At 49.3% G+C, this 26401-nt stretch overlaps 6 non-coding genes across 6 annotated transcripts; 4 read left to right on the forward strand and 2 right to left on the reverse strand.

Moving 5' to 3' along the window:
- Nucleotides 1–11214: 11214 nt before the first annotated feature.
- Nucleotides 11215–11296, reverse strand: TRNAS-AGA (transfer RNA serine (anticodon AGA)). Its single transcript has one exon. It is a non-coding gene; the product is annotated as a tRNA-Ser (tRNA).
- A 959-nt stretch (nt 11297–12255) lies between these two features.
- TRNAY-GUA (transfer RNA tyrosine (anticodon GUA)) lies at nt 12256–12344 on the forward strand. The gene is given in 2 exon segments: nt 12256–12292; nt 12309–12344. It is a non-coding gene; the product is annotated as a tRNA-Tyr (tRNA).
- A 353-nt stretch (nt 12345–12697) lies between these two features.
- Nucleotides 12698–12769, forward strand: TRNAE-UUC (transfer RNA glutamic acid (anticodon UUC)). Its single transcript has one exon. It is a non-coding gene; the product is annotated as a tRNA-Glu (tRNA).
- Nucleotides 12770–16297: 3528 nt separating this feature from the next.
- Nucleotides 16298–16379, reverse strand: TRNAS-AGA (transfer RNA serine (anticodon AGA)). The gene has a single exon. It is a non-coding gene; the product is annotated as a tRNA-Ser (tRNA).
- Nucleotides 16380–17073: 694 nt separating this feature from the next.
- TRNAY-GUA (transfer RNA tyrosine (anticodon GUA)) lies at nt 17074–17162 on the forward strand. Its single transcript is given in 2 exon segments — nt 17074–17110; nt 17127–17162. It is a non-coding gene; the product is annotated as a tRNA-Tyr (tRNA).
- A 380-nt stretch (nt 17163–17542) lies between these two features.
- On the forward strand, nt 17543–17614 carry TRNAE-UUC (transfer RNA glutamic acid (anticodon UUC)). The gene has a single exon. It is a non-coding gene; the product is annotated as a tRNA-Glu (tRNA).
- Nucleotides 17615–26401: the final 8787 nt, after the last annotated feature.

Here is a 26401-nt window from a genome sequence, read left to right on the forward strand (position 1 = left end):
CTCAAAGTCCCCTAGTATATACCCAAAGAAGCGTGCGCTTGCCCAGGTTATGCAGGTCGACATGGATACCAACTCTGACACTGCAGACAGTGATGTGGATATGCGGGAGGGGGGGGGAGGCTTCCCTTGCAAAGGGGGTGCAGCTCATGATTGAGGCCCTTAGGGATATGTTCCACATTACTGACAAAGCCACCTGAGCAGGTTGAGGAGGCTTACTTTACAGACAATAAGAAAGCCTCCCTGACCTTCCCTGCATCTAAAGAATCAACTCATTATTTGAGAAATCCTGGGAAAACCCGGAGAATAAATTCCAGATCCCGAAAAGGGTTCTTGTTGCCTTTCCTTTCTCTGCGGACAATAGGAAAAAGTGGGAAACGCCTCCTGTAGTTGCCTCTTCTGTATCTAGACTGTCTAAAAAGGTGGTGTTACCTGTCGCTGAGTCTACCGTTTTGAAAGAGCCAGCAGACCACAAAATTGAGACTATGCTCAAATCCATATACTCTGGTTCTGGCGTGGCGCTAAGGCCCACTATTGCCTGTGCATGGATTTCTAAGGCCATAGTAAGTTGGTCAGGCACATTACTAGAGGAATTAGATTCTATCGATAGAAGTGACATTGAATTGTTTTTACGTAACATATAGGATTCTTCGGGTTTCATGGTAGAGACCATGAAGGACCTGGGTCATCTGACTGCGAGGACGTCTTCCATGGCTGTCTCAGCATGCAAGGGACTCTGGCTGCGCCAATGGTTGGCAGATGCGGAATCCAGGAGAAGTGTGGAGAACCTACCCATCACATGTCAGGCTCTATTTGGGGATGCATGGATCTCCACAGCAACTGCTGTTAAGTCGACCTTTCTACCCTCAGCCAATGAAGAAACCCTTTTCTTCATCCACAACGCAGCCCTTTCGGCCTGTGAAAGCTAAAAAGTCCAAGCCTCCTACCACTTTCTTCAGAGGTGGTCGAGCAAAATCCAAAAGACCTGCACCCGCAGGTTCCCAGTAACAGAAGCCTGCCTCTGTTTCCTTAAAATCCTCAGCATGACGGTGGACCTCACAGCCTGGAGAACGAGCAGGTGGGAGCGAGACTCGGACGTTTCAGTCACGTCTGGGTGTCATCTGGTCTGGATCCCTGGGTACAGGATATTGTGTCCCAGGGGTACAGACTGGAGTTTCAGGGGCTCCCACCTCACAGATTCTTCAAATCAGGCTTACCAGCATTGCTGGCGGAAAGGGCTATCCTACAGGCAGCCATATAAAAATTGAAAAGGTCGGCTGTCTTTGTTCCCGTTCCAATTCATCTGCAAAACAAGGGTTACTATTCAAACATATTTGTGGTACCGAAACCGGATGGTTCAGTCAGACCGATTTTGAACCTGAAGTCGTTGAACCCTTATCTGAGGGAATTCAAGTACAAAATGGAATCTCTGAGAGCAGTGATCTCAGGTCTGGAGGAGGGAGAGTTTCTGGTGTTAAGTTCGATTAACTTACAGCAGGGCCGGTGCTAGGGTGTCCGACGCCCTCCTGCAAAATATAAATTTGCGCCCTCCCATACTTTACATGCAGGTCCGGGAGGTTACCATGGCCTCTTGGGCCCCTGAGCTGCAGGAGATCCGTGCAAGCCTATGGATGTGAACTCTGCATACATACACTCTGTGCAGCGCTAGTTATGGCTCTGCACACAGACACAGGGCCGTCTTTTCGTATGGGCTCAATGGGCTCTTGCCCAAGGGCCCCAGGAGTATAAGGGCCCTAGGCTGATAGCTGAGGGTCCCCTCTTTCCAGGGGTACCAGATTTTTGAAAATCGGACCTGGGGAACCGGAGATATCCGACTTGAAAGCAGTGGTCCCAATCCAAACCTGTTAATTTCTCCTCCCAGCCACATATCTCGGGTTCTGTCTGACCTAGAGTTTTTCTGAGGGTATAACCCAAAAGCCGAGACTCTCCACTTTCTGTGGACACTGGCAGCTTGTCTCTATTGTGCCCAGAACCAGAGATATCAGCCTTCAAGCAGCTGGTCCCTGCTCCAGCTCCAGACGCCGAATATGCAGTTTTAGATTTTCATTGGTGGATTGCTCTGGTTCCTGAACTCTGATCCGCAAGTCCTCAGAACCTTCTGAAAGGTGAGTCTCTCTAGTTTTTTAAACCCATTCAAAGCTAAGAAACAAATTTTCAGGAACTTGAGATATCTGCAGCCAGGCAAGCTGCTCTCCAACCAGAAAATTATAAATTAAACACCCCCTACCACCCTGGAAGCCATGTACCGGAGATTCTTCATTCAGCCCAATGCCCCCTTTTACAGTTGAGCCCCATCTGTGCAGTAAAGGAGTAATTAGCAGAAATTACTGTTCCAGGTCCTGCATGCTGAGCAGAAGATAGAATACCCACTACGGCCCGTGGGACATCAAAGCTGCCGCTGCTAGCACCCCCTCCTACTGCTGGAGGATGGTTAGGGGTCCCAGTGCATTGTTGTGCCCAGGGGCCTACACTGCTGTTAAGACGGCCCTGCACAGACAGTGTTGTAATTACACATTTTACAGCTGTGTGCAAGAGAGGGCATTGCCCCCGTATGTAAAATAGGGGCAGTGCACGCCGCAGGCGCATGCAAAAAATATAGGGGCATGGCTTTATGGGGAACGGGTGTGGCCACAAAATAATACCAATTCATATTACATATTATAGTAGCCTCCATTATTCAAATTACGCCGCACTGTAGTGCCACTACACCAGGTAGAGCCCCTTTTACACATTACGGCAGACAGCGTCCCCTTTTTACACACTAAGGCGGAAAGAGTCCCCTTTTTACACATTACGGCAGCCAGCATCCCCTTTTTACACATTACGGCAGCCAGCGTCCCCTTTTTACACATTACGGCAGACAGCGTCCCCTTTTTACAAATTACGGCAAGCAGCGTCCACTTTTTAAATACAAACAAACACACACACACACACATATATACACAAACACACACAAACACACACACACTTTCTCTCTCACACTCTTGTTACATCCCCTTACCACAATCTTGCTGGCCAGATCTTCCACAGTCTGCTAGCCTGGTCTGTGTAGCTCCGCCCCCTTGGTCCGTGTAGCTCTGCCCCCTTGGTCAGTGTAGCTCTGCCCCCTTGGTCCGTGCAGCTCCGCCCCCTTTTATCAGAACGAAAAATGACACTCCTCTCACTGTCACATGGGACAGAGGAGAGGGGGTCATGCTGCAGGTGCTGCTGCGGCTGCCTGTCAGTGTGACAGGGCAGGAGCAGCAGCAGCAGGGGGGACAGGATGGCACTTCAGCAGGGATGCAGAGCAGTGAAGGCGCCTCTCCTGCCCGGCGCCTACCTGCACTGTATCCCTTTGCTGAGCAGTGCCTTGTTACACTAGGGTTTGGGCCGCTGCGGCCGCTAGGTATAAGCAAATAACCTTTACGATGTATATGCATGTTGTGTAAATACGCCGACATGCTGTGCGCACAATGCAGCGACACGTGTGGCTGGATACACCTTATACCCCAAACAAGAATGGAATGCGACACCAGTAATTAAAGGTAATGTTGTGGTCCAATGCATCAACAGTATTTACTAAAAAGTTATACACAGAGATACATCAATATCACAGAGAAGAGCTACAACCAATAATACATACGTTTGTTCGCGAGCGCTCCTGGACCCAGGACTTAGTCAGTCTTAGCAAGATGACCTTCAGAGAATTAGACTGGGACTGGTCAGGAAGCCTCTTTTTTATACAATGGGTCCAAATACAATACAATGGGATATGTAAGCTCTTCTTCCATAGGTCAAGGAGCAGGTCATTTACAGTACATGAGGGGTCATAGGTTGGTTTGAATATGTGGGCGATGCTTGGTCCAGGTGTACTTGCAGATGTCCTCCACTGGGTTCCCGCCGAATATCATGAGTACAGTAATTACAGTAAATTGTGAATACTGTATTCCTGAGCATATCTATGCGCAGGAACATGCTATAATCTGCAAACTGCGATCGGAATGTTGCCCTTGAAATATTGAACATCTGGATACCAAACACTAAGTGCAAACCTTGTTCTGTCCCCTCACATCATGTAAAGCTGGATATCTCTGTTGTTCTATTTCCTAAGTAGATGTAATTTGCTGGTGAAGTGTGTGTAGACTATGTGTATATTATGCGCTATGTGGATAAAATATTGAATATGTCTTTGTGGCTTTTCTATGTGAATGCGTATGCTACCGTATTTACTCATACCACGCGCCAATACACAAGGCCCGCAAGCCAATGTACGCAGTGTGCGTGTATGCGCATGCACGGCAGAACACGTGCACGCATAGAGGCCACTCTGTATGGGGTTTGTACGTGTGTATGTGGTTTGTAATATTTTTGACTTCGACAGTGGTATCCTTGGATATCAAGGATGCGTACCTCCACATTCTGATTTGGCTGCCGCACCAAACTTATCTCCGGTTTGCACTGTTGGACTGTCACTATCAGTTCCAGGCACTGCCATTTGGCTTCTCCACAGCAACGAGGGTGTTCACCAAGGTCATGGCAGAGATGATGATTCTCCTCCGCATGCAGGGAGTGAATATAATTCCATATCTGGACGATCTGCTGATAATAGCGTCCTCCAGGGAGAGGTTGTTGCAGAGCATTGCTCTCATGACTCAACTGCTCAGGGATCATGGAAGGATTCTGAATCTTCCAAAGTCTAATTTGGAGCAGACAAGGAGGTTATCTTTCCTAGGGATGATCCTCGACACGCAAGTGCAGATGGTGTGTCTATCGGTGGAGAAAGTGTTGGTGATACAGACAATGGTCCGGGATGTCTTAAAGCCAGCCCGGGTATCGGTCCATCAGTGCATTCATCTTCTGGGGAAGATGGTTGACTCCTACGAGGCTCTACATGGTCCTTCCAACTGGATCTCCTGTACAAGTGGTCGGGATCTCACCTACACATGCACCAGAGGATACGTCTGTCGCAGAAAGACAGGATTTCACTCCTATGGTGGCTACAACTGCCTCACCTTCTAGAGGGCTGCAGGTTTGGGGTTCAGAACTGGATCCTTCTAACCACGAATGCAAGTCTCAGAGGTTGGGGCGCAGTCACCGAAGGGGAAACCTTCCATGAAAGGTGGTCAAGTCAGGAAGCAGTTCTTCCCATAAAAATCCTGGAACTAAGAGCTGTGTACAGCGGTTTTCTAAAAGCGGCACATCTTCTGCAAGATCAGGCCATTCAAGTGCAGTCGAACAATGTAGCGATGGGGGCCTACATAAACCGACAGGGCATTACGAAGAGCAGAGCTTCAATGTCAGAGGTGTCAAGAATATTCCTCTGGGCAGAAAAGCATGCGGTTGCGTTGTCAGCAATCTTCATTCCGGGAGTGGACAACTGGGAAGTGGACTTCCTCAGCAGGCACGATCTCCATCCAGGAGAGTGAGGCTTCCATCCGGAGGTGTTCACAGAGGTGACAAATCTTTGGGGTGTTCCTCAGATAGACATGATGGACTCCCGCCTCAACAAGCAGCTTTGGACGTACTGTTCCAGGTCAAGAGACCCACAAGCAGTGGCGGTGGACGCACTGGTAACACCGTGGGTGTTCCACCCAGTGTATGTGTCCCCCCACTTCCACTCATCCCAAGGATCCTCAAACTAATAAAATAAACAAGAGTTCACGCGATCCTCATTGCTCCGGACTGGCCAAGTAGGGCATGATACGCGGATCTTCTGGACTTGCTACTAGAAGATCCGAGGCATCTTCCTCTTCGCGAGGAACTGCTTCAACAGGGGCCATTTGCTTATCAAGACTTACCATGGCTAAGTTTGAAGGCATGGAGGTTGAATGCCAGATCTTAGCTTGGAGGGGTATTCCGAACAAGGTTGTTATTCCTACCCTAATACAGGCTAGGAAAGGGGTAATGTCTAAACATTACCATCGCTTTTGCAAAAAGTATGTGTCTTGGTGTGAATCCAAGAAGTTTCCTATGGTGGAGTTTCAACTGGGACTGTTTCTCCTCTTCCTGCAAGCAGGTGTGGATATGGGCCTGCGTCTGGTATCCATAAAAGTCCAGATTTCAGCCTTGTCATTTTCTTCCAGAAGCAACTGGCTTCCCTCCCTGAGGTTCACACTTTCTTGAAAGGGGTTCTGCACATCCAGCCTCGCTTTGTGGCTCCTACGGCGCACTGGGATCTTAATGTGGTATTGCAGTTCCTGCAATCGGATTGTTTTGAGCCTATACAGAAGGTTGAGGTCAAGTTTCTCACGTGAAAGGTTGTCACTTTGTTGGCCTTAGCTTCGGCTAGGCGTGTGTCGGAATTGGGGGCTTTGTCTTGTAAAAGTTTCTACTTAATCTTCCATGAAGATCGAGCTGAGCTCAGGACGCGTCAGCAGTTCCTTCCGAAGGGTGTGTTGGCTTTTCATATCAACCAACCTATTGTGGTGCCTGTTGCTACTGGCTCCTCAATTCCATCAAAGTCCTTGGATGTTGTCAGGGCTCTGAAGATTTATGTGAAGAGGACTGCTAGTCACAGAAAGCCGGACTCTCTGTTTGTCCTGTATGATCTACATGGAAGCGGGGCCTGGACTGCACACCCTAGCTTATTATAATGGGATGTGCTACCTTGCTGGAACTAAGTACTGCAATACTACAACATAGGAACAAAGGGTGCTGGTGCACCATACAATATTAAAATTATTATAGTGTTAGGGACTTGTCCAATGAGGTCACTGTGAAACAGGTGGGCATGCTCATATACTGGCCAATATATGCCAAGAACCTCAAATAATATATTATTGTTATAATAATTTTAATGGTGTATGGTGCACCTGCACCCTTTGTTCCTATGTTGTAGTGTCCTGCATGATCCCAAGAAATTTGGGTGTCCTGCTTCTAAAGCAAACTATTTCTCCCTGGATCAGGTTCACTATCCTTCTACGGCAGGAATGCTGTGTCAAAAATCTGTTAAGGCCCACTCTACTCGTAAAGTGGGTTCTTCCTGGGCAGCTGCCTCGGGTGTCTCGTCTTTGCAGCTTTGCCGAGTGGCTACTTGGTCAGTGAGAAACACGTTTGAGAAGTTCTACAAGTTCGATAATTTGGCCTCTGAGGATCTAAAGTTTGGTCAACCTTTTCTGCAGGAGCCTCCGCGCTCTCACTCCTGTTCTGGGAGCTTTGATACATCCCCATGGTACTAATGTGGACCCCAGCATACTCTAGGACGTAAGAGAAAATAAAATTTTAATTACCTACCGGTAAATCCTTTTCTCGTAGTCTGTAGAGGATGCTGGGCGCCCGCCCAGCGCTTCGTAATCCTGCAGTAGCTATTTCTTTCAGTACTGTGTTGTAACTTGGTTAAGTACTGTTGTTCAGCTGTTGCTGAATTTTTCAAGCTGGTTAGCTTGGATTGCCTTGTTTGTGTGAGCTGGTATGAATCTCACCACTACACTCTGTGTATAATCCTTCTCTCGAAGTTGTACATATCCTCGGGCACAGTTTCTAGACTGAGTTTGGTAGGAGGGTCATAGAGGGAGGAGCCAGCCCACACTATTAAACTCTTAAAGTGCCCACAACTCCCAAGGGACCCATCTATACCCTATGGTACTAATGTTGACCCCAGCATCCTCTACGGACTACGATAAAATTATTTACCGGTAGGTAATTAAAATCCTATGTTTCAGCAGGAGTTGGCACCTGTCCACACTGCCAAAAGCACCAAAACCATGGATCAATGACCGTGGGATTTCTGTGCTGGATTGCCAGCAAACTCGCCTGATCTGAAACCCATAGAGAATCTATGGGGCATTGACAAAGAAAGATGAGAGACATGAGACCGAACACATTGGTTGATATTGGCTCAGTTACTGTCCATATGCTCCTGCATATTGGTCCAGGAGCTTGTCAGTCATTTCAGTGACGATGCATCGGGTCAGGGTGGACTGTTACAGCTGGGCGGCACCACATGGTTCCTTTATCACCATGAATGTGAACTATGGTGGCACCAAAACACCACCAGTGCAGGACCTGCAGACCGAGGATAAAGGCAGATTTATCTGTGGAACCTCAGGGCCTGATACAACTGTGACTCTTGTACCCTTCTGTCACTGGGCCTGTGAGTGAGGGGGTAATGAGACAGCTCTGGAGGGGGCAATGTGAGAGATATGCAGGGAGGGGGGAATGAGACAGCTCTGGAGGGGGAAATCTGAGAGATATGAAAGAAGGGGGTACTAGACAGCTGTGGAGGGGGCAATGTGAGAGATATGAAAGAAGGGGGTACTTGACAGCTCTGGAGGGGGCAATGTGAGAGATATACAGGGAGGGGGTAATGAGACAGCTCTGGAGGGGCAATGTGAGAGATATGCAGGGAGGGGGTAATGAGACAGCTCTGGAGGGGGCAATGTGAGAGATATGAAAGAAGGGGGTAATGAGACAGCTCTGGAGGGGGCAATGCGAGAGATATGCAGGAAGGGGGTAATGAGACAGCTCTGGAGGGGGAAATGTGAGAGATATGCAGGGAGGGGGTAATGAGACAGCTCTGGAGGGAGCAATGTGACAGATATGCTGGGAGGGGGTAATGAGACAGCTCTGGAGGGGGCAATGTGAGAGATATGCTGGGAGGGGGTAATGAGACAGCTCTGGAGGGGGCAATGTGAGAGATATGCTGGGAGGGGGTAATGAGACAGCTCTGGAGGGGGCAATGTGAGAGATATGCAGGGAGGGGGTAATGAGACAGCTCTGGAGGGTGCAATGTGACAGATATGCTGGGAGGGGGTAATGAGAAAGCTCTGGAGGGGGCAATGTGACAGATATGCAGGGAGGGGGTAATGAGCCAGCTTTGGAGGGGGCAATGTGAGAGATATGCAGGAAGGGGTTAATGAGACAGCTCTGGAGGGGGCAATGTGAGAGATATGCAGGGAGGGGGTAATGAGACAGCTTTGGAGGGGGCAATGTGAGAGATATGCAGGGAGGGGGTAATGAGACATCTCTGGAGGGGGCAATGTGAGAGATATGCAGGAAGGGGGTAATGAGACAGCTCTGGAGGGGGCAATGTGAGAGATATGCAGGGAGGGGGTAATGAGACAGCTCTGGAGGGGGCAATGTGAGATATGCAGGGAGGGGGTAATGAGACAGCTCTGGAGGGGGCAATGTGAGAGATATGCAGGGAGGGGGTAATGAGACAGCTCTGGAGGGAGCAATGTGAGTAATATGCAGGGAAGGGGTAATGAGACAGCTCTGGAGGGGGCAATGTGAGAGATATGCAGGGAGGGGGTAATGAGACAGCTCTGGAGGGAGCAATGTGAGTAATATGCAGGGAAGGGGTAATGAGACAGCTCTGGAGGGGGCAATGTGACAGATATGCAGGGAGGGGGTAATGAGACAGGTCTGGAGGGGGCAATGTGACAGATATGCAGGGAGGGGGTAATGAGACAGCTCTGGAGGGGGCAATGTGACAGCTATGCAGGGAGGGGGTAATGAGACAGCTCTGGAGGGGGCAATGTGACAGCTATGCTGGGAGGGGGTAATGAGACAGCTCTGGAGGGGGCAATGTGAGAGATATGCAGGAAGGGGGTAATGAGACAGCTCTGGAGGGGGCAATGTGAGAGATATGCAGGGAGGGGGTAATGAGACAGCTCTGGAGGGGGCAATGTGAGAGATATGCAGGGAGGGGGTAATGAGACAGCTCTGGAGGGGGCAATGTGACAGATATGCTGGGAGGGGTTAATGAGACAGCTCTGGAGGGGGCAATGTGACAGATATGCAGGGAGGGGGTAATGAGACAGCTCTGGAGGGGGCAATGTGAGAGATATGCAGGGAGGGGGTAATGAGACAGCTCTGGAGGGGGCAATGTGACAGATATGCTGGGAGGGGTTAATGAGACAGCTCTGGAGGGGGCAATGTGACAGATATGCAGGGAGGGGGTAATGAGACAGCTCTGGAGGGGGCAATGTGAGAGATATGCAGGGAGGGGGTAATGAGACAGCTCTGGAGGGGGCAATGTGACAGATATGCTGGGAGGGGTTAATGAGACAGCTCTGGAGGGGGCAATGTGACAGATATGCAGGGAGGGGGTAATGAGACAGCTCTGGAGGGGGCAATGTGAGAGATATGCAGGGAGGGGGTAATGAGACTGCTCTGGAGGGGGCAATGTGACAGATATGCTGGGAGGGGTTAATGAGACAGCTCTGGAGGGGGCAATGTGACAGATATGCAGGGAGGGGGTAATGAGACAGCTCTGGAGGGGGCAATGTGAGAGATATGCAGGGAGGGGGTAATGAGACAGCTCTGGAGGGGGCAATGTGACAGATATGCTGGGAGGGGTTAATGAGACAGCTCTGGAGGGGGCAATGTGACAGATATGCAGGGAGGGGGTAATGAGACAGCTCTGGAGGGGGCTTTGAACACCAGCTACAGCTGCAGCAAGTAGGACATAAAGTATATGTTTATGGTAAGTACATTTCTTGTCTCATACTTGTATGCCAAAATCTGTATTGGTTGTAAAATCAATGAATTCTGGGATTTAATAGGGGTTGTCTCATCACTTCTCTGCCCCACTCTGTATGGCCATATAGCACTGGTGAGGAGATAGGGGAGGGGGTCACTAGCTGTATATACAGCCTAATCACTGCACACATAGGACGTCATACAGGGACAATCACTGTGGAAGATATGGCAGTGTGTTACATAAAATGAAAGGATCGGGATGAAAATCAGGAAATGTGACATTTTTACCAGAAAAAAAAATCAGGAAATTTCAGGAGAGAGCGGGGAGTTCCGCAGTGTCAGGGGGGGGGGGGGGGGGGGACAGTGGTGAGTAGAAGCCTGAAAACAGATGAACTTCTCAGTAATGAGTAGACAATTTATCACTGTATTACAGGCTCATCACATAGACCTGGGCTGCAGGGGTAGATGGAAAACCTCTCTGTTTATTATGGTGAGTCCTGTGATTTATATACATAAAATGTGGTCACATGACACTTCGCGCTCCAAACCTGGGAAAGGCGAGTGCAGTGGATGAGTGTTTGTGTGTATAATATAAGAATCTGGACAATTTGTTTAGTATGTGGATGTTTTAAAAAAAAAAACACATTGTTGCCGGCTGGGGGTATAGACAGAGTATTACTGCCATCTCATTATGTTACCTATATCCCCCACTTCCCCTACATACACTCCCTGATAATAGTCTCTGCTGCAGGTTTTCTGTCACCTGAACAAATGATATAAATTTAAAAAGATGACCGTAGTCGGCAGGATTTGAACCTGCGCGGGGAGACCCCAATGGATTTCTAGTCCATCACCTTAACCCCTCGGCCACGACTACAACCTGCCTCACTGTCACCTATACACTCAGCCTTCTATAGGATCGGGGATCTCAGGGATCATCTCTCAGATCCTCACACCTATACACTCAGCCTTCTATAAGATCGGGGATCTCAGGGATCATCTCTCAGATCCTCTCACTTATACACTCAGCCTTCCATAGGATCGGGGATCTCAGAGATCATCTCTCAGATCCTCTCACTTATACACTCAGCCTTCTATAGGATCAGGGATCTCAGGGATCATCTCTCAGATCCTCTCACCTATACACTCAGCCTTCTATAGGATCGGGGATCTCAGGGATCTTCTCTCAGATCCTCTCACCTATACACTCAGCCTTCTATAGGATCGGGGATCTCAGGGATCTTCTCTCAGATCCTCTCACCTATACACTCAGCCTTCTATAGGATCAGGGATCTCAGGGATCATCTCTCAGATCCTCTCACCTATACACTCAGCCTTCTATAGGATCGGGGATCTCAGGGATCATCTCTCAGATCCTCTCACCTATACACTCAGCCTTCTATAGGATCGGGGATCTCAGGGATCTTCTCTCAGATCCTCTCACCTATACACTCAGCCTTCTATAGGATCGGGGATCTCAGAGATCATCTCTCAGATCCTCTCACCTATACACTCAGCCTTCTATAGGATCGGGGATCTCAGGGATCATCTCTCAGATCCTCTCACCTCTGTATATTGCTGCTGTATATAAATGTAATGTTTTTACAATAGTGGGAGTCATACAACTAGTCATTAGAATATAAAGTGAAACATTCTGTCAAAATGATCAATCACTAAGTTACTCAAGTCACAGGAAATGTAATGATGTAGATAAATATACTGGATACAGACTTACTAATACGTCACATATCAGGAAAACCCAGAGGGTTTATTTTATGCTTTTATGATTTAGGTCTTTTTATATGTTCTCCGTGTGAAATAAACCTTTTCTGTGTTCCTTCGATAGCTCAGCTGGTAGAGCGGAGGACTGTAGTGGGAGTGATACAGAGATCCTTAGGTCGCTGGTTCAATTCCGGCTCGAAGGAAAGTTTTTCAAAATGTTATTATTTTCTAGTTTCCGATATATCTGATATATACACAAATATACTGTTCCATTTTGTTCAGAGACGGAACCTGTTACATATGTTATTCCTCACACTGCATGCTGCTGCACATCTATTACTGTAATTACAGCTTACCACACTACACCTAAGCACTGGGCAGAAACAGCCGGTAGCGTCACCTGTCTCTAGTGTTACTCTCCATAGCTCAGCTCACGGTCTGTCTGCTGGGAGAGAGGAGTCACCGGGAGCACCAGCACAGGGAAAGGGTCACTAGGTTATATGTGATGTACCCAGGGTGTCTGAGAGAGACTGGTCACTGCACTGTCACCATCAGCTCCCATATGGTCTAGCGGTTAGGATTCCTGGTTTTCACCCAGGCGGCCTGGGTTCGACTCCCGGTATGGGAAGATGACTTTTATCTCTGCAGTTTGCTTTACTGCTCATTTCAGGGCTCACACCCAGGAGACAGAGCTCTATGGTCATGTAAGGAAGATGCAGAAACCTATAGAAGAACTTCTATACATCCAACATTTCTCCATGACATCAGGAGAATATTGATGTCACAGCCTTGTTTCCATAACTCTAACTACACAAGCTGCCAAATTATTACATTTTCCCATTTTGCCACCAACAAATTGGAGGGTTTGTGTATCAATTTTACTGTGCAAAAGAAAGGGGCTGTAGACATCGGTGTTTCTATAATGGACACACTGCAGCCATGTTTTATTACTTACCTTTCCAGAGTGCCACGTTGGGCGCTGCAGCCGTGACAATAATCACAGCCATAATGGCCGCAGTGCATGTGCTGGAGTGTAAGGAGTGTAACTTGTCTCCAGAACATGGTGGGCTCCATGTTTCCTGAGACCTGCATATGTGCAGTAGACTCCGACACAATGCTGGACCCTACAGCACCATGGATAGGAGGTGGCCCACCCAGAGTCTGCTCACAGGCCCTCCTGTGTTCAGATTGATAGATTTTCCTTGAGATTTATGAGTAATAGGGACAGTAGAGATATTGTGTTAATACTCTACAAGATATGATATCCCTAAGAAGCTACTTATCATTCTGTTGTAATGACTGCGTGTTACCGGGGTCCACCTGTGGTGGCGCTGTTGAGCTCAGGAGAGACATGTAAGGACCAGGATAAGAGGTTGATGATGCGTATATGGTGCAGTGGAGAATGCTGTTGAACAGATGCATCTGGGTGTGAGCTGAGGATCTCCCTTGAGGTCTACATCTGGTTAGGGTTGGCCATGGGTGGGTTAGTCATTGATGGTTAATTTTGATTGTATAAAACCATCTGATTAGGAATCATCAATGGGGTCACGCACCGATTGTTACCCCTGATTTACTATTAACTGGGTGCAGGCCAGTCAGAGAGGGGGAGGGGCTCTACCTTCCAGCACCTCGTCAAACATAAGCATAAAAACATTGTGTGGTTCTATGCCATCGATGGCAGGACACCATCTGCTTCTCCCCCATCAATGGTAAAAGTATTCAACGTCGGCTATAAACCATCAATGATTATGAATCATTTATGGTCAATGACCATCCCTAATCTGGTGGCAAGAGACCAGAACAGAATGAGAATACTGAGGTGGAGCTGCAAGTAAATGGACACTGAGTAGGCTGGTGTTTGGGAGCAATATACAGTACCTGTCCATCAAGCAGGGGTGAATTTAGGGCTGAGGGCACCCTTAGGCACAACAGTAACAGCCCCCCCCCCTTCCCCTCCTTGCCGCAATTTAATAGAATAATTAAAAATCCACTATGATTTTTTTTAACTTATGTATACATATTTACTAAGTAGGACAGCTTATAGAGGCAGTATGTGCATCTCCTGCCCATTTACACTCTATTCAAGATGGCGTATGGTACCGTACAGTGGGAATATTTAGCAGTTACTGGTACATTTCAGGCTGACAGTACCAACACAAGCATCCAAGTGCCGCCCCCAAACAGGTGCCACCCCTGGGCACGTGCCTCACATACCTAATAGGAAATTCACCACTACTCCAAAAGCTGGGACTCTCCTCTTTTTGGTGGACACTGGCAGCTTGTCTGTAATATGCCCAGAACCAGAGATATCAGCCATCCAGCAGCTGGTCTCTGCTCCAGCTCCACACGCCTGGGATGCAGCTTTATATTTTTGTTGGTGGATTGCTCTGACTCCTGAACTGGGACCGCATCCCCCTGAACTCTGTTCTCCAATTCCCCAGTATCTGCTGACAGGTGTCTCCAGTACAGCCTGAAAGGCAGGGCCATACTGGCCATCTGGCACATGCCAGAATGGCCGATGGGCAGGTTGGCCAATCTGATCCCTCAGAGATTCGGGAAAGCCGCACGCAGTCTCCATGGAAATGGGGGCGTGCCATGAGTCCACACCACCATGACTCGTGGCATGCCCCTGTACATCGTGCCTGTGTGCCCCCGTGACATGCCAGTGCGCTCGCGTATGCCCGGGCCGAATTAAAGCCCCAGTCTGTTGCTGCTGAAAGGTGTCCCCAGTACCTCCTGAAAGGTGTCCCCAGTACCTCCTGAAAGGTGTCCCCAGTACCTCCTGAAAGGTGTCCCCAGTAAAAGTATCCCCAGTACCTCTTGAAAGGTGTCCCCAGTACCTCCTGAAAGGTGTCCCCAGTACCTCCTGAAAGGTGTCCCCAGTAACTCTTGAAAGGTGTCCCCAGTAAAAGTATCCCCAGTACCTCTTGAAAGGTGTCCCCAGTACCTCCTGAAAGGTGTCCCCAGTACCTCCTGAAAGGTGTCCCCAGTACCTCCTGAAAGGTGAGACTCTCTATATTTTTATCCCATGCAAAGCTAAGAAATGTATTCCTAGGAACTGGAGAAATCTGCAGTCAAGCAAGCTGCCCTCCCATTGAAAAATGATGAATATTAAGCCCACTCCACTATCCACCCCTCACATGTGTATTAAATACCCCCTACCACCCTGGAAGTCATGTACCAGTGCACCTTCATTCAGCCCAATGCCCACTTCTACAGTTTAGTGTCTCCGTCTCGCTCCTACCCCATCTCCCACCATCTGTGGAGTAAAGGAGTAATTAGCAGGAATTACTGCTCCAGGTCCTATATGCTGAGAGGAACATAGAACACCCCCGCGGGACATCACAGCTGAAATGATAGCATCGCCACCACTACCGCTGGAGGATGGGTAGTGGCCCCAGGGCATTGCTTTACCCAGGGACCTACACTGCTGGTAAGATAGCCCTGAGGAAGGGGATAATGAGACAGCTTTGGAGAGAGCTTTGAGCACCAGCTACAGCTGCAGCAAGTAGGACATAACGTATACTGTCCGTGTTTATGGTAAGTGCATATCTTGTCTCATACTTGTATACCAAAATCTGTATTGGTTTGTAAAATCAATTAATTCTGGGATATAATAGGGGTTGTCTCATCACTTCTCTGCCCCACTCTGTATGGCGTATTGCACAGGTGAGGAGATGGGGGAGCGGTGCAGGAACCTGGTCACTAGCTGTATATACAGCCTGATCACTGCACACACAGTAATGAGTAGACAATTTATCACTGTATTACAGACCCCACACATAGACCTGGGCTGTAAGGGGTAGATGGAAAACCCCTCTGTTTATTATGGTGAGTGCCTGTGATTTATATACATATAATGTGGTCACATGACACTTCGCACCCCAAACCTGGGAAAGTTGAGTGCAGTGGATTAGTGTTTGTGTGTATAATATAAGAATCTGGACAATATGTTTAGTATGTGGATGTTTTTAAAAAAAAAAAACACATTGAAATTTGTTACATTGCAGTTACCAGCAGGGGGTATAAACAGAGTATTACTGCCATCTCCTTTACGTTACCCATACCCCCCCCTACATACACTCCCTGATAATAGTCTCTGCTGCAGGTTTTCTGTCACCTGAACACAATAAAAAAAATTTTTTTTAAAAACAACCGTAGTCGGCAGGATTTGAACCTGCGCGGGGAGACCCCAATGGATTTCTAGTCCATCGCCTTAACCACTCGGCCACGACTACAACCTGCATCACTGTCATCTATACACTCAGCCTTCTATAGGATCGGGGATCTCAGGGATCATCTCTCAGATCATCTCACCTCTGTATATTGCTGCTGTATATAAATGTAATGTTCTTACAATAGTGGGAGTCAAAATATATAAAGTCATACAACAAGTCATTAGAATATACAATGGAACATTCTGGCAAAATTATCAATCACTAAGTTACTTAAGTCACAGGAAATGTAATGATGTAGATAAATATACTGGATACAAACTTACTAATACGTCACATATCAGCAAAAACGCAGAAGGTTTATTTTGTGCTTCTACGTGGGCAAGGCCGGATTAAGGGCCACATGGGCCTGGAGCTGAAAATATTCAAGGGCCTATTGTGAAAAAATGGGCGAGGTATGATCAGTGCTGGGTGGGTGTGGCCAGAGCCATATGGGTGTGTACATCCCCTACACTATCAACTCCAATATCTCCCTAAATATGTAAAAATATAAAAAAAATGCATAAACATGTGAGAAAAATAGAAATACAATCTTAATAGTTATGCTTCATGGCAGACCATGTGTCCAGCTGTTGGCTATTGATCGTCATGCTGCCATTATGATGGGCCTATTTTTATGTGGAGGCCTGGAGCTGTAGCTCCATCCGCCCCATTGTTAATCTGGCCCTGTACGTGTGAAAAAAAACTTTGCTGTGTCCCTTCGATAGCTCAGCTGGTAGAGCGGAGGACTGTAGTGGGTGTGACGCAGAGATCCTTAGGTCGCTGGTTCAATTCCGGCTCGAAGGAGAGTTTTCCTCATTTTATTATTGTCTACATCCAGAGATATCTGAATATCTGCCTCATACACTGATATATAGGGGAGAGATCTAGACTGATATACCTGATAACACTCAGTGACGGAACCTGTCACATATTTTATTCCTCACACCGCATGCTGCTGCACATCTATTAGTGTAATTACAGCTTACCACACTACACCTAAGCACTGGGCAGAGACAGCCGGTAGCGACGCCTGTTTCTAGTGTTACTCTCCATAGCTCAGCTCACGTCTGTCTGCTGGGAGAGAGGAGTCACCGGGAGCACCAGCCCGGGAAAGGGTCACTAGGTTATATGTGATATACCCAGGATGTCTGACAGAGACTGGGCACTGTGCTGTCACCATCAGCTCCCATATGGTCTAGCGGTTAGGATTCCTGGTTTTCACCCAGGCGGCCCGGGTTCGACTCCCGGTATGGGAAGATGACTTTTATTTCTGCAGTTTGCTTTACTGCTTATTATAGGGCTCACACCCAGGAGACAGAGCGCTATGGTCATGTAAGGAAGATGCAGAAACCTATAGAAAAACTTCTATACATCCAACATTTCTCCATGACAAATCAGGAGAATATTGATTTCACTCTGACTACACATGCTGACAAATTGGGAAAAATGATTACATTTTCCCATTTTGCCACAAACACATTGGAGGGTTTGTGTATCAAGTTTACCAGCTGTAGATGTTGGCGTTTCTATAATGGGGACACTGCAGCCATGTTTTAATACTTACCTTTGCAGAGTCCCACGTTGGGCGCTGCAGCCGTGACAATCACAGCCAAAATGGCCGCAGCACAGAAGTGAAACTAGTCTCCAGAACATGGTGGGCTCCATGTTTCCTGAGACCTGAATATGTGCAGTAGACTCCGACAAAGTCACGGGTCACGTGACGAAACTAGTTAGGCCACGCCTCCTGTCTGCACACCTGCCGAGGTATCCGATTTGAAAGCATCAGCGGGTTTGTTCTCCCCGCAAGCCGTCCTTCATCTCCACAGAGATCCCAGAATAGCCGCGGATCTGAATTCTTGAGCCGCCCGTATCAACATACGGCTCCCCGTCAGCCGGATAAACCAGCACACGGCTTATACTTTACAGTGAATCCACGGCTCCCTCTCCCCTGCGGCATTCGCACAGTGGGCATTGCAGGACACATCGCCGAGGACGCTCGGCATTGGACCAGCCCACCTAAGGAGAGGTAATTGAACAATAAATAACACTGGATCACTCCCTCAATTTATTATTATGGGATGTCTACTGCACTGATCATTCACTTCCAGTAATAACATTACGGCTATTACCATCTATTGCTTTCCAACAAACAGCTGGACTTTATTTCCTTTTGTGGACTTCTATATAGAGAACCGACACAATTTGGTGTCTGTTTAAACGGATAAACTGAGTCAAGGTGTGCCTTTTTATATCCCACAATTTAATGTCATCTTTTACTGCTATTTTATGCTTTTTTATTAATAAATCAATTTATATACATACATCGGTTCTCCTAAAATTGTACTGTCCTTTCCCTGATACTTTGCGCAGCTGATTTTGTCTGTTTCTATATTCTCCAACCAAACACCCACATAGTGTTTTTCAGCCGCGCATGTATCAGGGTAATTTGATTATTAGCCTCCTGCAATTGAGGCGCTGTAGAAGCAGTCTTCGGTTTTTTCTCTTTTAGACTCCGACACAATGCTGGAGCCTACAGCGCCGTGGAAAGGAGGTGGCCCACCCAGAGTCTGATCACAGGCCCCTCCTCTGTTTAAACACCCTTGGATGTAGATCAATAGATTGTCCTTGAGATTTATTAGTAATAGGGACGGTAGAAATATTGGGGGTATTCTGACCTGATCGCACGCTGCAGTTTATCGCAGCACAACGATCGGGTCAGAACTGCGCAAGCGCCGGTGCCACAGTGCACCGGCACATGCCAGATGGCTGAAGGCCGGCGCTGTGCTACGATCGCCTCTGCCTGATTGACAGGCAGAGGCGTTCGCTGGTCAGGGGCGCGGAACGGTGGCATTTGGCCGCCGTTTCGTGGGCGCGGTCCGGCCACTGCGGGCCGGGCCGGGGAGCGATGAGTAGCTCCCGGCCAACACGCTAAAGTTGCGCTGGCCGGGATCTACTACTATAGTGCAAAAGCATCGCCGCTGTGCGATGCTTTTGCACTTCTGCGGGGGGAGGGGGGGCACTGACATGTGGGGCGGACTAGCCCTGTGCATGTCTATGGTCATGATCGTAGCCCTGCAAAATTTTGCAGGGCTACGATCAACTCAGAATGACCCCCATTGGGCCTAATTCAGACCTGATCGCAGCAGCAAATTTGTTAGCTATTGGGCAAAACCATGTGCACTGCAGGAGGGAAAGGTATAACATGTGCAGTGCAGGGGGGGCAGATGTAACATGTACAAGAGAGTTAGATTCGGGTGGGGTGTGTTCAAACTGAAATCTAAATTGCCGTGTAAAAATAAAGCAGCCAGTATTTACCCTGCACAGAAACAAAATAACCCACCCAAATCTAACTCTCTCTGCATGTTACATCTGCCCCACCTGCACTGCACATGGTTTTGTCCATTAGCTAGCAAATTTGCTGCTGCGATCAGGGTTGAATTAGGCCCATAGTTTTAATACTCTACAAGATATGATATCCCTAAGAAGCTACTTATCATTCTGTTGTAATGACTGCGTGTTACCGGGGTCCACCTGTGGTGGCGATGTTGAGCTCAGGAGAGACATGTAAGGACCAGGATAAGAGGTTGATGATGCGTACATTTGTGGTGGAGAATGCTGGTGAACAGAAGCATCTGTGTGTGAGCTGAGGATCTCCCTGGAGGTCTACATCTGGGTAGGGTTGGCCATGTGTTGGCCATTGATGGTTAATTTTGATGGTTTTATACAATCTGAATGGGAACCCTCAATGGTTTCACCCACAAATGGTCATACCTGCTTTACTATTAGCTGGGTGCAGGCCAGTCAGAGCCTGGGGGTGGGGAGGGGGGGGGGGATTCATTGGCCATCCCTAATCTGGTAGAAAGAGACCCGGAGAGAGTGAGACAACTAAGGTGGAGCTGCATGTGAATGGCCACTGAGTAACTGCTGGTGTGTGAACACCAAGTGTTGGTGTTTGGGAGCAATATACAGTACATGTCCTGCAAGGCCGATCCGTGTTTACTAAGAGTACATGTAAGATGGCAGGCTACGGAGAAAGAAGGGGTGTCCCATAGTGTGTACCTCATCTTTACATATATATATAGTTAGTTTTATAAAATGTTACATGATTGAGAGATTTGTGCACGTATAAGAGAGATGCAGCTGATGAAGTGCTGAAGACAAATACTGTGTGTGATAAGAATATAATAGGAGGTGTTGCATTTACAAAGTAGGCTTTAGAGAGGTGCTGCAGCAGCTGAGGCTTTGAATCGTGTGTAGAATGACAAGTGCGACAGTTTTCTGCTTATTCTCTGTAGAGAGTTATTGGTAATTGTGACAGGACGGTACCGTACGGAAGCACTCGCCGCTTGCCGCGTCCCGTTGACTGCGCACAGAATGGAAGGTCAGCCGCACGAGGCCTGACCACATAGGGGATTCCCGCTTACCGTCAGTAACCGCCTGTTACTGACTCCACCCACTGCGCTGTGGGCGGGTTCTTGCTGCCACCACCAAACTCCTAACCTGCCGTGGCGTTTGGAACCACGGTTCTGCTCTGTATGTGCCGACGCACTGCCTTACCACAGCTGTGTGGTGTTGACGAATCCCCTCTAGCCACTTGCTAGGCCTCTACCGGTAGCTGGCGGAAGGCGGAGCTTGGAGACGTCAGGTGCTTCCCTGGACAGCCGGAGAACGGGGCTAGGTTTGGCCTAACCCTGTAGGTCACAAGATGAAGCAGTCTTCTTGAGGCAAAGGTGTTTATTGCTCAAATAACCTTTAAAAAGGCTCCTCCCTATTGCTAGGGGCAACAGCATACAATCAAGATGTTTTCAGCAGAAGAAGATGTTACAATACACCTGGAGGCACGCAGGTCTCCTTTTTATCTCAGTTCTACACACAGTACCACAGGGGGGTAAGCCCTCCCTGTCTTCTCCAACCAATCAGGTTATCGCAGAAAATATAAAGAAATACAAGTTTACATTTCAAAAGTTAAGACTTAGATAAAGCACATTCCTGCTCCTCTTCATATATAACCAGACCAGTGGCTTTCCCAAACACAATCTGATTATCATCTTCCTGTCTCTTTCACAAATGTAAATATAACTTGCATTTCAATTGCATTCACCCTCTCACACATAGACAACGTTCTTATATTGTGAATGAAACATAATCTGCATCACACATAATGCAGCCTAAGAAATGTTACATCAAACTGTTGTTGAATGAAACCCACTAGTTTGCATTTGTGAAACACAATCTGATTAACATGTTCCTGTCTCCTCTAACATCTCCATGCAAACCCAGTTCACACAATATTCAGAGAAGACAGCAACAAATCCTTTCACCTGCATGTGTCTATAAAGTTACACAGGGACACATCTCAATCTCAAAGAAATGGCTTGTCCATACACCCCTTTCCAGGTGCCAGGGTCATCAGCAACTCAATTCCTAGGTGAGAAGCTTCCAAGCCATTTGTCCACAAACGTAAATGCATTTTAAAACCAACACAGCTTACACATTCCTTCTAAGTGCTGGCATTTGCTGCAATGTAAATGTGCAGTCTTACAACTGTGCCTATTGCCTTAAATATAACATTGGTGAAAACACAGTATTAAATATATTTTTAAATACCCGGTGCCTAGCACCCACACTACATTTAAAGATGGCGCTTAGCACCAGTGCACAATTTTAAAGTGGCGCCAAGCGCCCATTGTCCCTTAATATGGCGCCGGGCACGAGGATTAACACCTTCAGTGCCGCAGCCGCCATTACACGTGTGGCTGGTTGGTCTCTCCGGCCACACTCCTCCCCCCCCATTCAAGCGGGTCAACCAGGGACCCATGTCCCAACGATTTGGGTCCTGATCCCGCAGTCCGTTGGGGTGAAGGGGACGCTACCTGGGATGTGTAGGCTCTGGCCTAGACAGTTCATCCATAGTGCAGTGGGCCTCTCTTCGTGTGTGCACAATGTTCAAATAGTCCACCTGAAGTCCAAGTTCAAGGCTCCACCACAAAAGTCTGTCAAATTTCCCCAAGGTAGGTTGCCGCCACCTAACAGGTAGGTGGTAAGTCACCACGGTGGGGGGCCGGTTCCTACCAAGTGCCACCCAAGGTGTCCCAATTGTGGCATACCCCAGCTCCCACAATAGCAGTATACTGCTCAACCAGGCCACAGGGTGCTCCTGCCCATATGGTTCTTTCCGTCTCGGTACTGCTCCCAGTCCGTGCAGTGGCGCAATAGTTCGTAACACACAGTCCTGGTCAAGAATGTGCGCCATCAGCACTGGAGCGGGTACCCGAGCCTCCTTCAATGACTGGAATGCCAACTCGCAAGCGGGTGCAAAGTCCACTGACTTGGGAATGCCCTTCCTAGCCATCTCTGTCAAGGGGTTCACTACAGGACTAAAGTCAATGACAACATGTCCGTAGGGTCTTACAGGTTCTAAGGTCAGTACCGGTCTGGGTGATGTGGGCCGGGGACAGCCTCTGGTTGCCTCCACCCCCTCTGGGTTGGGCCTACCCCTGTCTCCTCCCACATGGTGCCCCAGGCACTGCACCTCCGTCATACCTATCTGGCAACTGTCTGCCCTAACTGTCAGACCTGCCCTCCAATCCTCCTCCGTCGACCTATGACTCGGGAAACCTACCCTGTCACCTAGGCCTACTCCTTCCTCCTCGTCCGCTACATGTGCCACAGTGATGGCGGCCAGACTACCAGCCTCTGGATCCTGTGTGGCATCCACTACAGGGAGGCTGCGTGTCTTCCCCGATCTACTGCGCACAGGCAGGGGACCTGCTATGTCCACAGCAACTTGCTGCAAGGGTTCTCCTATGGGCAGAGGCCCAGAGACAACACAAACGCTGGAGTGCCCCGGCTGCCAACGCATGGCACCAGCCTTACAGTTGGTCTGGGCGTCATCCGACATTCCAGACCAGGGTAAGCTCTGTGTCAGGCACTTCAGGGTACGGTCTGTCTCCGGGTTACTGTCCAAAGGGGTTTCGCTGGCAACCGACACCGGTTGCACAGGAAAGTTCCCTGGGGGGACCAGTTGGACACATTCCCTATCTGGTCTATCCCCTCCCACTTTCCTGGCTACCCTGTACCTTAACCCTTCCCGCCAGGTCAACCTCCCCGCCCCAACCCTGTCAAGGCCGCTGCCAGAGTGGCGCCTCATGCCTTTCGGGGACGGGTCAGAGAGTTGAGCCTCCCTAAACTCCTGCCTGGGGCCCTCAATCTCTCCTAAATTGGGACACTCTACAGGGGGATCTAGGTGGGGACTACTAGGGTCAGTCTGGTAGGGGTCAGTCATGGAAAAGTCAGTGTGGTTTCTCATACTCACCGCCGGAGTTGGCAAACCACTTGGGTCAGGAGCATCATTGGGCACCCCCACAGGATCAAACGAGCTGGAACCGACATCCTCTGCGTTGCTAGGGGACGTAGGCATACCAGAGGCAAAAGGCATGCGGGGTAGATGTGCTGATCTAGCCGCTGTAATCTTTTCCTCTGGGCTGGTTGATGCTGTGGTTGGCTGTGCTGGCAGTTGTCTAGCAGCTGTAGTCTTTTCCTCTGGGCTGGGCGGTGCTGGAGTAGCTGATGTCAATGGTGGTTTTGGAACTTGACTCCGGGGAATGGCGCCAACAAACATAGTGACGATCCAACCACCCAGATCATTTCCTAGGACCACATCAGTTGGGAGACCATCCATGACGGCAACTTCTCGCAACTCTGGTCCAGCTCCCCAGTCCAGGTAGACTCTTGCCATGGGAACCGCTTTTTCTGTTCCTTCTGCCAGGGTGATCGTGGCAGTGCGACCCTGCAATACGGCAGCAGGATCTATAAGGTGGGGGCTCACCACAGTGATTGAGGCCCCAGAGTCTCTTAGGCCTTCTCCCTGCAGGGGTCCCACGTGGACTGGCTGCAGGTGCCTCCACATGTTGTGTAGGGGCTGTTTGGCCATGCAGGTGACTCTCTCCGCATAGTGCACCTGTCTCTCGCCACACTCCATCGGACTGACTGGAGGGGGAAACAGTCTCTGTAGGCTCATCTCCTCTCGTCAAACAAGCGATCCGGGCTCCAGCACTCGGATTTGGGGCACGAGTCTGGGGTGCTTGGGATGCAGGACAGTTCATCCTCAGATGTCCGATTTTCCCACAGCCGTAGCACTTCTTCTCCAGTCGTGGCACCGATGATCTCTGATCAGTTGCAGGGACGCTGCGGTGCGGTTGCTGGCCAAGAGCACCCGGGTTGGAAGATGCTTGTCTTTGGGGGTGATGAGCTGAAGAGGGGGGTCCCCTTGGTGGTACAGTCTGTTGGAGCTGGCTGCTGGCGGGGCGCTTCTGCCCCCGTGGCCGAATTGCCACATATTTGTCGGCTAATTGGGCAGCCATTTTTAAGCTGGGTGGCTCCCGATCTAGCACCCACTCCTTCACTTCTTGGGCGCACCTGCGGTAGAACTGCTCCCTGCAGATCAGGTCGATCAGTGCGTCCCATGTAGTGGCTTCCGAATCCTTCACCCACTTCACCACGTACTGCCGCAGCTGGGTGGCGAACTGCTCATGGGTGCTTTTAGGATTCTTAGGCAAGTCTCTGAATTTCTTCCTGTAAGACTCGGGAGTGATGAAGAATCGCTGGAGGAGGGCCTTCTCGACTTCGTCGTAGTTCCCACAGTCCTCCGTCGCCACTCCCCGATAGGCCTCCAAGGCCTCTCCATGCAGAGTGGGCACAAGGTGTCTCACCCACTCTGACTTGGGTAGATCATGTAGTTTACAAGTCCTCTCAAAGACTTGCAAATGTCCATCAATGTCCCCGTCACTGTCTGCAAACTTGGCAAACTGAACTCGTCCTGATCTGTGTACAACAGCTGACAACGGCTCCCGGGGTACCACGGCCTGTGGTGCCCGCTCCGCATGCCACATCCGAATGATAAGCATGCGTTCTTGCTCCGTTGCCCTTTCCCCCAATTCCGCTAGCCGATCTGCTAGGGTATCCGGGTCGCCCCCCCTGGGACGTTGGGATCCTGGCCCTGCTAGGGATTGCTGGGAAACATGGCTGCTGTGAGAGAGGGCGGGGCTTGTGGTTCTCACCGGTTCCTCACGAAGGTCCACTGGTGGGCCGTCCTCTGCGATGCTGACGCCGTCAGTGCTTTCCACCTCCGCCCGATGAGACTCCTCCCAGCTCCTGAGCGCCGCCTGCATGACGCTCCAGGACGCGTTGGAAGGGATATCCACACCCTTCCCCTGGCATACGATCTCCAGATCCTCCTTGGACATTCCGCTGAATTCCGCCATCTTGTGCGTTCTCCTGCGCTGCAGTTACTCCTCTCCTGAGTAACTCGGCTTCTCCAATCGGGTGATGAAAAGCCGCCTGGGATTATCCCACCACTATGCCACCAATTTCTGTGACAGGACGGTACCGTACGGAAGCACTCGCCGCTTGCCGCGTCCCGTTGACTGCGCACAGAATGGAAGGTCAGCCGCACGAGGCCTGACCACATAGGGGATTCCCGCTTACCGTCAGTAACCGCCTGTTACTGACTCCACCCACTGCGCTGTGGGCGGGTTCTTGCTGCCACCACCAAACTCCTAACCTGCCGTGGCGTTTGGAACCACGGTTCTGCTCTGTATGTGCCGACGCACTGCCTTACCACAGCTGTGTGGTGTTGACGAATCCCCTCTAGCCACTTGCTAGGCCTCTACCGGTAGCTGGCGGAAGGCGGAGCTTGGAGACGTCAGGTGCTTCCCTGGACAGCCGGAGAACGGGGCTAGGTTTGGCCTAACCCTGTAGGTCACAAGATGAAGCAGTCTTCTTGAGGCAAAGGTGTTTATTGCTCAAATAACCTTTAAAAAGGCTCCTCCCTATTGCTAGGGGCAACAGCATACAATCAAGATGTTTTCAGCAGAAGAAGATGTTACAATACACCTGGAGGCACGCAGGTCTCCTTTTTATCTCAGTTCTACACACAGTACCACAGGGGGGTAAGCCCTCCCTATCTTCTCCAACCAATCAGGTTATCGCAGAAAATATAAAGAAATACAAGTTTACATTTCAAAAGTTAAGACTTAGATAAA

The sequence above is a fragment of the Pseudophryne corroboree genome, chromosome 4 (assembly GCF_028390025.1).
Source record: "Pseudophryne corroboree isolate aPseCor3 chromosome 4, aPseCor3.hap2, whole genome shotgun sequence".
In the NCBI taxonomy this organism is placed as follows: domain Eukaryota; kingdom Metazoa; phylum Chordata; class Amphibia; order Anura; family Myobatrachidae; genus Pseudophryne; species Pseudophryne corroboree.